The following is a 12,075-nucleotide window of genomic DNA, read 5'->3' as shown; positions in this document are numbered from 1 at the left end:
GTGCTGCTAACGTCCACGATGGTGCATGGAAGAGGTGGGTTTTGTTGCTCGGCACGTGTACCAGGGTTGCCGTTCTGTTTGTACCGCGATGTGTACACTGATGGGTTAGTCGACGGCGCCTCGCAGGACGCACATGTCCCCCCTTGGGGACGGCGTGGCCCCCGCCACAGCACCGCCTCCCCTCTGACCAAACTGGTTGATGTGAAGGACACCTGGCTTTCTGGTTCTTGCTGCTCCCGGCGGAGTCCACGCACCAGCCCGCCCTTGGTGTCTTTGCTGCAAATGCCTCAGGCTGTGGCTGTCTTTGCTGTCCGAGTCCGTATGTTGGTGCGCTGGCTGCACTTACTAGCAGAGGTCACGACGTGGGACTATCACGCTTTCCCTTGTGTCTCACGCCCCCCATACCCTGTGGTTTAGAGCTGCGGTTGTTCGCGTACTTAATGTCGCCTTCTGTATAGCAACTCTTGGTCCATGAGAAATGGTTCCTGTATGGGGATGGCTCGTGTCCTGCCGGCGTAGCCAGTGTTCCAGCCCTGGGTGCTGAGCCCATGGTCATCCACCCCCCCTCACCTCCAGCCCTGGGTGTTGAGCCCATTGTCCCCACCACCACCTCCAGCCCTGGGTGCTGAGCCCATCGTCGTCCACCCCCCCTCACTTCCAGCCCTGGGTGCTGAGCCTGTCATCACTCCCCCACCTACAGGTCGCATGTCAAGTCCCTCGTATGTGTGGGGACCTCATGGGCCCCGTGGTTCCGTGAGTCTGTATGTCTGTCCCTGCTCGGACGCCATACCGTCCACGTTACCATAGCTCTAAGATGAGGCTTCGTCCCTGGTAGGCCGTGTCTCCCCAGCCGTGTTTCCTCCAGGGATGTCTGGTCTGTTCTGGGCTCTTTCTGTACCACAGAAATTTCAGAATCAGATTGTTGGTTCTGAGATGACCCGGTGGTGTTTTAACTGGAACTGCGTCTGGTTTGGAGCTCAGTGTGGTAAGGATCGCTTCTTCCCACAAACATAAAATATCTCTATTTATGTCGGTATTTTTTAATATCTTCCAATAAGCTTGTATGATTTTTTACCCAAAGAAGGTCTTACAAATCTGCTCTCCCTGTAGCTGGTTTAGGGAGATACAACTGACTTTTCAGTGCTCGTCTTCTGTCCACAGCCTCACTCCCTATACGTGAGATGCTGTTTTCAACACAAGATGTTCAAGAGGCCCACAAGCAGAAATAATTGAAAATGTGTGAGCAGCACGTCCACTAGACTGAACAGGTGTGCTGTGTTATGTGCGAGGCTGAGGACTTTCTTAGCTGCTGTCGGGAGATGGAGACTCAAACCGTGAGACGCTGGGCCCGCCGGGGTGTCCGGTGCAGCCGGCCTTTCCTGACACGGTGATGAGTGAACATGGTGTCACACGAATACAAAAGTATTGGGTGTTTCTGCTAAGTTACGTTACTTGATCAGGAGCAGAAGATGAAAATTAGTGCCCAGTGTGAGTGTGGCCAACACTGCAGTTGGATTTGTGGCATTTTAATAAGTCTTAGAGGGGATCAGTTCTGTCTGTTACCCCGAGGACCGTACCCATTTTTGCAGTGGGCTTGTGTCCACGCAGAGGCACACGCACCAAGCAGACGTGCACACGCACGGCCTTTGAAGTTTGCCTGTCTCAGGACCACCTTTAGAAGCAGCCTCATCAAACAGATCGGGGCAGGTAAAATGTAAATTCACATGGAAGGTGAGCAAACTAGATGAACTTGGAAAGATCCATTCATCTGTTGAAGAAATATTAAACGAGTACCAGCATGTGAGGGTAGAGCTAGGCCTTGAGCGTTCAGACCGTCAAGGTGGTAAATAGCAGATGGGTTGTCCTTCCCAGGGAGGGGTCCACAGCGGGGGTTGTTGGGGGGAGAAACACGGAGAAACAAGCTGTGGTTCTGCACGTGATGCGGTACGGGAACCTGCACCTGAGTGCGGGGCAGAGTGAGGCCTGGCCGGGTTGAGGACACGTTGGGGGAGGCAGGGGATGGGGGCAGGAAGGGGGGAGGGGAGGGAGGACGGGGGAGCTGCAGAGGCCTGGCCGCCCTGCCAGGCCCTTACAAGCCAAGCTCCAGGGGCTGGGGCTCATGGAGAGAAGCAGAGGGCTGCCGTGCCCCATGACCGTGAGAGCTGTGAGGCCGTGTGGACGATGGCCCGGGAGGGGAGCAGGGCCTCAGGCTCGGGTCAGGGGTTCCTGTGGCGTCAGGCCCGGCGCCAGGGCACCAGGGCTGCTCCTCGCAGCCGAGCTGCCTTAAAGCCAAGCTGTGTGTCGTGGTGTTGGGATGGGGGCACCCTGGGGGCCTGGGCTGGGCCTGGCCGGGTGGGCTGAGCAGCACGTGCGAGGGGGCAGCTCCACGGGTTTCGGGGGGGGGGCAGTCTGCATCCTGCATGGGTGACGGTCCTCCTGCCTGCCCCTCAGCTGTGCCTTCGTGAACTGGGTGCTGGGAGGCCCTAAGGAGTGGTTCCCAGGGCTCTGGGGAAGGCCTTTATGACACGCGGGGCCAGTGGGCTTCATCCCGCTGACTCCCAGAATAAGTAAGCGCTGCAATGCCGTTCCCAGAGACGTGGAGTCCGAGATGCAGGTGGGGCGTCTGCGTGGGGACGGGGGCAGAGGGGGTGTCAGGAGGTGCCGGTGGGGCGTCTGCAGGGGGAGGTCAGGGATCAGGAGGTGCAGTTGGGGCATCCGCACGGGGAGGTCAGGAGGTGAAGGTGGGGCGTCCATGCAGGGAGGTTGGGAGGTGCAGGTGGGGCATCCACAGGGGTGGGGGCGGTGTGTCAAGAAGTGCAGGTGGGACGTCCACGGGGGTGGGGTGTCAGGAGGTGCAGGAAGTCTTAGCAGGTCCTGTGCAGGAGGGGCAGGTCAGAAGGTCAGGGCGCTCATCCTGGAGGGAGGACGCCTGTGGCGGGAGTGAGGCTGCCCCGGGGCCGGCGGAGGGAGAGGGCGGGAGGCTACCCTGGGAGCCCCAGAGCATGGAAGCCCCGAGAGGGTGGGTGGGTCCCGAGAACTGACCAGGAGGGCGAGTGCCCTGCGAGGCTGGTACAATCACCTGGGCCGCGGGGACAGCCCACAGGTGCAGGGGGTCAGGAGAGCGCGCATTAAGGAAGCTTCCCTTGCCGTCGCGTGTCCATGACCACGGATTTCTGAAGGAGACCATAGGATTCAAGCTGACCATTCCGAGTCCGGGCTTCAAGATGAACTGGAACGCCAGGCGGGAAGCGAGCACCTACTGACGAGTGCCTTGGAGGAGGAGCCCCCGCTGATCCCGTTCTGCGAGGGGAGGCTCCCACTTGCACTTTACGAGCATCCCTGTTGCCCCACACCTTTGCTGACGCTGAAATCCTAAGACTTTTTTTAAAGAATTTAAGACTTTGCCAGTCTGATGAGGAAGGAGCATTTGTTCCTCTCTTCCTCCTCGAGAGACCCGGACACCCAGGCTGAGGGAGAGGCAGGCTACCTGCGGGGGGCCCGACACGGGACTCGATCCTGGGACCCTGGGGTCACCCCGAGCCCCCTGGGTGCCCTCCCTCAACACTTTTTAAACAGAAGCCTCGAGAATGAAGTAATCTGCATCAGCGCCTGTACTCAGGACCCGCGGATGCCATCCATGGGCAGAGCGGAGCGTGTGTCACGTCTGGACAGCCTCTCATGTTGGTCATCCCAGATGCTGCTTTCTGGACGTGGGGGGGGTGGCATTTGGGGGAATTGTGCTCCGGTAACCAAGACGTGTGTGAGGCGCCCCTAACCCCGTGAGGGTCACCTTCACGGACACGTTGGCCCTGCAGTTATTTGCTCCCGAGCATCACGAGCTTTGTCAACTGTGGGGCAGGTGTGAGTGGATCGTCCGTCACGGTGGCCAGTACTCACCTCCGGCTGTTTGGAATCGAGACATGCTGAGTAGGAAACAACATACTGGATTTAAAAATGTTAGGGGAAAAAAAGTAAACTAATAACTTACTAATAATCTAGTGAGTTGGGTCTAGAGATGAATCCTTTGGATTCCCACTGAGCCTCCTGTTCTAGGCAAACACCAGACGGGTACTTGGTGAGTTCTGTTCATATGTGGTTTCAAAGGATTTCTTCCTGAAACAACGGTTTGATGCAGTTTTTCTAAACATGACTGATGCTGCAGAGACGCTGTCCGCTCCCCTCATCTTAGGAACCTAAGCCTGATAGAGGTGTAGCTAGAATACAGCGCACTGACTGACCTCTTCTAGCCCATTCATTTCTTAAAAGAAGCTTTAAGATTTTGGGAAACGCCTTCATGTCACGTTCCCATGAGACTTAGACCTAGGAGACTGAAGCAGAAGACCTTATGCCTTAGGGCCAAATACTAAGTATTGGAGGAATCTTTGTCAGCTTTCAGAGATTTCAGAGATTTGGGAAAGCTATCGTGTCCTCCCAGGACAGCATAGATGCGGCTCCTTCACACGAAGACAGGAAATGAGCCTGCAAACCACCCGAAATCAGCAGGTGGAGGTGGTGGGGAAGACAGGCAGTTAGACCTTGCTTCCCGATGATAGAATCCAGTAGTTTGGGTTTTCCCTCCCAGACCCCTGCTCTTGGTTCTTGCCTTGCACGTCCGTCCCTGTTGCCTCCATTCATAGACTCCTCAGTGTAGACTCTTGTGCTTGAAGCACTAGGATCGTCGCTTTGACAGAGTAAACCCAGAACGGCATGCGGAGGAAAAGATGGTGTGTAGGGGAGGCCTCGAGGAAGGGCTGGGATGGCACCTCAGGATCCCCCCCAGAAGGCAGCAGGGAAGGCCCTATGCCCACACCGGAGTGCGGGCACTCGGGGGCGAGCAGAGGATGGGGCGGGTGGCGAGCTGTGGCAGGGCCCGGCGAGAGCGGGTCCCCCACGTGCTGCTCTGGGGCTCCCTGCAGACCTGGGCAGGCAGAGGCCGCAACGCCCCTGGCAGCACTGCGGGCTCAGACTTGACTCCAGGTCGCCTGCCTCGGTGTCTAGGCCGGGCGGCCTTCAGGAGGGCGGCTTCCTTGGTGGAGCACAGGGTGGAAGGGAAAGCGTGTGGACTGGGTGACGTACCTGGGCCGGGTGGTTGATGCTGGGGGCGCTGGACCTGCATCCTGCAGGGTAGAACTGAACCTAATGTGGAAGCGAACCCGGCAAAACTTGAGATACTGTGTATGGAGATCGATACAACAATCACCGAGTGCCCGCTCCGTGCCCTGCTTTGTTGGGGAGCTTCGCCATTTATTACTTGCGTTGGTTCTCACGGCCGCCCAGGGCATGGACGAGGACCGGGGGCCCAGGCCTCGCAGCAGGGCCAGGCTGGACTGGCTCGTCCCGAATCCACGCTGCAGCCCGCAGGGCCCCTGCCGGGAACCCTTCCAGTAACACTCCCAGCGGTGCCGTCAACACTCGCTTCATCCTAGAAAAGCTGATTTTGTACAAAGTGTCTTTGAAGTTGCAGCTATGATCTAAAGCTAAGTGAACACGTAAAACCATATTTCACAAAATAATCATGTTTAAAAATGAGGTAAAATCGATGTCTTCATCTGACAGAATGTTCTGCAAGTGCTGGTGGTGGTAGTTCCTCCAGTAGAGGAACTCGAGTGTGCCGTGTAGAGACGCGGACAGAAACGTTGCCGTTGACTTTAAAGAAACCCGGTTGGTAGCCCAGTGGCATCAGGAGAGCTCACCCTCTCCCGAAGGCCGGTGAGGGCCTTGACGGGTGACGGGGTAGAGGCCGCGACGGGCCTTCCCTGGGGGGAGGGAACCGCGGCTGTGGGAAAGGTAGGCTTTTCATTTCTTAAACAGAAACTTGGGGTGAACATCTCAAATTGACTCCTGAAAGTGAAACAACTGAATGGATGTGACCCCAGCAACCTCTGAACGGACTTCAGTCTTCGAGGTGAAATGGTGCCTGCGTGCGTGTTAGGGAGCAGAAGCAGCGGGCGGATGGGGTGCGCCCCCTGGGAGACGGGCTTGCAGGCCATGCGAGGGCCGAGGAGGCCGGGCGCCTGGACGGCGGTAACACGGCCCGGCAAACGGGGACGCAAAGCCGTTTCCCCGGCCTCCTCGGATACGTGCTGTCTCCGGCCAGAAAGGAAGACGTTGGATTCGGTGTCCTCGTCTGCACTCCACGGGCACACCCCCCAAATAGAAACATATCCTACTCGCACTTTTGGCACCAGGACTCCTTTCTTACAACGGAAGTGGATTAAAAAATGAAAATCAAATCTGCAAATGGGAAACCCAGCAAAGAAAGTTTAGCATTAGAAACAACTGAAGCCTGTAAACCTTTGTATTTAAAACCAAACATTTGGCACCTGGTTCTTATTTTTATTTAGGAAATAGTTGGATTCCTCACATAAATATCTTTATTCATATATTTAAGGTCTCTGGCTATACTGTTGCCCTACGGTAACTGAATCTTACTCCAAAAACAAATGTTACGGTTTCTTGCATCCTTTTAATTATTTTTGATAAAAACCGCATTTTTACATTTTTATCGAGGCTCCCGTCTGGGTAGGGGCTGCAGCACCTGGCAGAATTCGGCGCGGCTGGGTGGCCTGGTTTTGCGAGCGCACGTGGCAGCTGAGCGCATGGGTTGTGGAGCAGAGCCACAGCCTGGAGCCCACCTGCTGCCAGCGCGGTCCCTGGAGCCCTGGCACCCCGTGCTTGAATCTGACCGGCTGCCCGCTGGCCCCGGGCTCACCCAGGAAATCCGAGTGTCCTGAGAGCATGTGCGACGACTGAGGCGACATAGGCAGGCAGGCGGTGGCTGCGAGGACTTGGGCTGCGGGACGGGGCCGCGGGCTCAGACAAGGCTGGGGGTCAGCGTCGCCCCTGGCCTGGCCCCCTCGAGGGCTGGCGACGCGTTTGCTTCCCGGGCCAGGACTCCAGCCCCTGCCACGCAACCTGGCGCTTCTCCCGCCGCCACCCTCCCCAGACTCCAGGCGGACATCACGAAGTCGCCAAAAGGAAGGAGCTGGGAGTCAGGCACGTGGTCGGTCCTGACAGGGTGTCCGGGCTGCTGTGATCACAGCACAGAACGCCCCTGGGGAAGGAGTGCAACCGTGCGTGGTGTTCGTGTGAGGAGCCGGTGCTCGGTCTTCCGTGGGATCAGAGTGGGTGACGGAGTCATTAGACCCAAAATGTGAAAAACAAAACCAAACGTGAAGTGTTTTTTTCCCCTTCTTTCTCATGGATACACGTGGGCGGAACAGGAAAAGCACGAATGTGTGATGAGCGTGCAGCAGTGGCCTTGGGGGTTGTGGCCTATGCCCCCCTCCTGGGCTCAGAACCTCAGGAGCCGCAGGAACCAGAAGCAGCAGAGGTTGGCTGGTGCGCCCATCACAGACAGCCCACGAGTGCCCGCGTCTGCATCAGCGGGGAGGGCCCACTGGGCTGTCCTGACACGCTGCCCGTCGCTCAGCTGCACGTGATTCACTGCTGTTTGAGGAACGACGGGAAAATGTGCCTGCTGCTAAAATCGCAGTGATGCAACCTTCACTCCGCAGCGGTGTGCAGTGTGAGCATGTGTGCAGGTTGTCGTTTGTGATCCTTACTCCCGGCAAAGGGAGGTGCTTTATTTTACCTCTTAGTGGTCTGTGAATACAGGAAAGCAAATGACCTTCGGGTTTACGTGGGCAACTATGTCTTTCTCCACATGTATTTCAATAAATGTTGAAGCTCTTTGAAATCAAGACTTTTCATTCAACTCCTACGTACTCCTGGTTCCTGTTTACAAGTTTAATTTTAGCTTTGTTTTCTAAATTGAAGTTTTAATTTTGGTGAAAGCCAGTTTGTGAAATACCGTGCCATGGTGTCCGGAGACGTGGAGAATGGGATCGGAAGCCTCGTCTTCTGTGGCTTTGCAGGCACTGCTGATGCGGGAGGTTCCTTCCTAATAGAAGCTGGGCTGCGGTGGCGGCTGTGTTCCTAGAACAATGGGTGTTCACTGAGCAAGGAGAACACAGCCACTCATCCAGAGCAGGGGGCAATCCTGTGACTGAGGTCCCAGCAAGGTCCCCAAGTCAGTGATAGTGACTGATCTTTCATCGGTGCCAATCACCACCCCCAGGTGTCTGTTCATAATCACTAACCTAAAACCTAAAACTTTGGGTTTGCTCCACTGATTCTGTCCCCCCCCCCCCCATCCCCTGCCTGGAACCAGCAGTGAAACAGCCTCAAGCACGTAACGGGCGGGAGACACATCTGAGAGGAAGCTAACATAGGAAGTGAGAGAAGTCTCCGTGCTGGCGGGTTTTCCTGGGAAACAAGACTTAATTGTGTCTGTTCCAGTCGACTTCGGGGCCGGCGTCTCTTGGAAGGAGCTTGACGAGCACCGCACTGCTGGCTGGGTCACCACCACCCGCCAAGTGTCTGACCAGCTCAACTAAGAAGTGAAAAGTCACCTTCCCAAAACCTGTTTCTCCTTCCGGGACAGCACATCACCCTTACTTTCCTGTCTGCCCCCTGGTCTGCTCCCATTTTAGTCCCTCCCTTCCTCTGACTGAGGGTTTCTTGGGCTCATGTCTCACTTTGCTTTAAGCTCACAGAGCCCGTCCCCCTGTCGGGTCCCCTTGCCCTCTGCGCCAGCCTCCCTGGGCTGTGTGCAGCAGTGTGTGGCCTCTCTGGGCCGTGTGCGGCCGTGTACGATCTCCCTGGGCCCTTGTGCGGCCTCCCGGGGCCATGTGTGGTTGTGTACGACCTCTCTGGGCTGTGTGCAGCCATGTGCGGCCTCCCCGGGCTGCTAGACCAAGCGTGTGCTGCTCGGTGTGGTATCAGAGGGGTCCTGGCACTTCCCCGGATCTCCTGTGCCCCGTGGGCGATTCCTGGTCCACAAGGTCTGTGTCCCCGCTCCCACCCGGCTTCGGCCCGCTCTCCTCACCTGAGGCACCTTTTCCGCTCACGTCAGGGAGCTCAAACGGACTTGGTTTCTCCTCCTTCCTTGCATCGAGCTTTAAAAAGCTGACCTCGGTTTCCCCTCGGGACCATGCAGGTCAGGGTCACCCGAGCGTGGCGGCTCTTGGGTCAGTCTGCTTGCAGGGCACCGGGTGGGCCGTTGTGCTGGCCTCCGGGAATGGCCCCGCTGTGGGACCAGGCACGTGAGGGTCGGTGGTCCGACTGGGAATTGGGTGGGACGGTACTTATGTGGGTTTTTCCCCCAAGCCTGTGTCTTTGGAATATTTAAGTCCTTTCTCTCTTTTTTTCCTCCTAGAGAACCCATCTTTTAAACAACACTCGACTTTGCGAACCTGAGGAGCTTCGGCCCTCGCAGATGTCCGCGCCGCCCCCCTACTGCCGCCAGTCCGTGCTACGCCGGTAACCCGACCAGGAGCCTGAAGAATTAAAATGCCGACAACCAAACCTTACCTAACAGCCCTGGTCTATCCTGTTCCCCCGCATTTTAATACATTATTTTGTTTTATAACCACTTCTAAACATTCTTGATTCTTTTTTTTTTTAACTAGGGAGTTTTGTTTTTGTTTCCCGTTTACTTTGTGTACAACTACCTGCTTTTTGTCACTCATTTTGATCGATGACGGTGAACAAAGCCAGCCCGGCTGGCGAGGTGCTGTTCACCTGAACAGGTGCTGTTGTGCGGAAAGGAAACCGTGTGACTAATCCCGATGCTGGCTTTCCCACCTTCGGACGCTTCCCCTCGACTTCTCACGGTAAACAGCGGAGTCTTCGGAGCACAGCGGCCACGCTGCGGAGGAAACGTCGCTGCGCTCAGGAGCGTTCCGTGCATCCGGAAGGTCCTCTAGCGTCTGAGGCTCTCGGGCGCCTCCACTGCGGAGCCGTGGGACCTGCGGCGAGGGCCGAGCCCTGCGCGTGGAGCCCCGGCCTCTCGACGCGGGAGGAGGCGCCACGACCGTCCATCCGGGCGGCCCAGCCCGTCGTGCTTGCGGCCAGGCACGAGGTTTCCGGGCGTCCGGCGCCGGGCGCTTGGTGTGGGCCGCGTGCGCTGTGTGGCGGCCCCGTAGGAGCAGGCGGGCCCGGGCGGGGCGGGGCGGGCAGAGGGCTGCGGAGGCCGAGCGGGGGGGGGGGGGGGGGGGGGGGGGGGGGGGCGGGCGGCGGCCACGGGGCGGCGCGCTCTCCTTCGCTCCCACCGCCTTGCGGGCCGGTGCCCGCCTCGCATCCTGGCAGCCTCCCCTGTACTCCGAGCGCCCCGCTGTGATGCGGCCGTGAAATAAAGGCTCTGTGTTCCCGCAGCCTGTCGCTTCTCCTCTGTGGGCGCTCCCGGGTCCCCGGCGGGGGGCGGGGCCGTGGCGGGAGGAGCGGGGCCGGGGCCGTCCTCAGCCTTCGGCCGCCGCCGCCCCCACATGTTGCCCACGGGCCGGCGGCTTCGGCCCAGTTGCTGCCGGGGCGTCCCTTCGGGCCGCGAGCCCGCCGAGCGCCCCAGGCCGCCCCCGACGACGCCCTGTCAGCGCGGGGCCTCCGCCGCGTCCCGAAGTCCCTGTGACCCCGGGAGCAGCCCTCAGGCCCGGGCGGCAGCTCCGCTGTTCCTCAGGAGGCACCGGCCGGACGGCGGCTGCGCCCCTAACGGCCTCCCGGGCCCGGGACACAGGGCACGTGGGTCCGCCGCCCTCCCGAGCGTGCGCGGCCGGCGGCTCGACCCAGGCGCGGGCGGGAGCGGCAGGTCCTCACAGTCCGGCCCGTACCTCACAGCGGCCGGAAGCAGCTGCGAGAACACGGACTGCGCAGGCGCGCGGAGGCGGAGGGGGCGGAGCCGGTGGCCTCATGGCCCTGCGCATGCACGGCCGCCCTCGGAGCGCGCCCGCCGGTCACTGGACCCGCTCCACCGGGCGGCCGACTGTGCCCCGCCCACAGCGCCCCCTCCCCCACGGCCCCTCCCCTCTGTCCCCCTCCCCCACCGCCTCCTCCCCCACGGCCCACAGCCCCTCCCTATCCCCCCTCCGCCCCCCGCCCCCCCGCCCACCCTCTGACCCTGCTCCCTCCCCCATGGCCCCTCCCCTCCGTCCCCCTCCCTAGGGTCCCCTGCGCAGGCGCAGATGCTGGGCGTCCGGCGGCCCTGCGTGGACGTCGCAGCTGAGCCCCCATCAGGTTCCCAGAAAGCTCATCATCCGGATGGAGGGGAGGAGCCTCTGCCCTTAGTGACCGGGGTTTGGGGACGTGGGTTTGAATGATCGAAACAACAGCGGAAAGAATTCTTGAATTCCTAATCTGCCTGGTGCCGATTATAAATAAAACGTTTCGAATGTGTGTTTTGTGTTTGTCACTCACGCGCCGCGTAGGTTCTGATGAACCCACGGGTCCCTTCTGATGGGCGGGCGGGGGCGGGGGCGGGGGGAGGAAGCAAGAGCCTCGCAGTGATCCAGACCTCCTGCTGCTAAGCAACTCAGAAAGTTAATTTCCAGAACGTGTTTTTATTTTTATTATTATTTAAAGATTGTATTTATTTACTCATGAGAGACACAGAGAGAGGCAGAGACACAGGCAGAGGCAGGAGCTGCGTGCGGGGAACCCGACGTGGGACTTGATCCCGGGACCCGGGGTCACGCCCTGGGCCGAAGGCAGCGCTAACCGCTGAGCCCGCCGGGCGCCCAGGACGCGGTTCAATGGTCGTGAACTCGAATGACAGCAGACACCGTGTTGCGCGAGAACCTAAGACTCCAGGGAAAAGCTGTTCTTGGTGTCGGACCGTGTGCATCTGTCCTTGATTCTTTAGTTGCTACTGAATTCTAGAAAACGCTCGCGGCTCTTAACTGGTCAAATTAAATCCAGGTAAGTCCGCCTGTTCGGGGCGCAGCAGGACACCCAGGGGTCACGTCCTGCCCGCGCACCTCTCGTTTCTCCGGGCCGGGGTCCCAGCGCGGCTGCCGACCGACGTGCCAGGTCAGCACGGACAGCTTTACGTGGCTCGTAACAACAGTTACTGTTTGGTGAATTTTCACGGAAAAAAAGGCAACCTAAGGAGCGCAATTTTACCCAAGGTCTCATGTTGGGGAAAGAGTTGGGACAGGAGTTCTTGCGAAGTAGGGGTAGGAGCCGCCCTGAGAGCCTCTGGGCCCGGGAGAGGCCTGGGAGTCCCGGGGCGGAAGGGGTCCC

General features: G+C 59.0%; 1 protein-coding gene across 25 annotated transcripts in view; it reads left to right on the top strand.

Annotated features, from left to right (window-relative positions):
• Positions 1-10,217, top strand: part of EPB41L2 (erythrocyte membrane protein band 4.1 like 2) — a 192,536-nt gene extending 182,319 nt beyond the window's left edge. For all 25 annotated transcript variants that reach the window (XR_013382913.1, XM_077902897.1, XM_077902919.1 and 22 more), the window contains one exon: positions 9,221-10,217. The gene's annotated coding sequence lies outside the window, so the exon portion shown is untranslated. The remainder of the gene's footprint in view (positions 1-9,220) is intronic.
• The last annotated feature ends 1,858 nt before the right edge of the window (positions 10,218-12,075 follow it).

This window comes from Canis aureus, chromosome 1 (genome assembly GCF_053574225.1).
Source record: "Canis aureus isolate CA01 chromosome 1, VMU_Caureus_v.1.0, whole genome shotgun sequence".
Taxonomy (NCBI): Eukaryota; Metazoa; Chordata; class Mammalia; order Carnivora; family Canidae; genus Canis; species Canis aureus.
The sequence above is the reverse complement of the archived record's forward strand: the minus strand, read 5'-3'. Positions and strand labels throughout refer to the sequence as shown.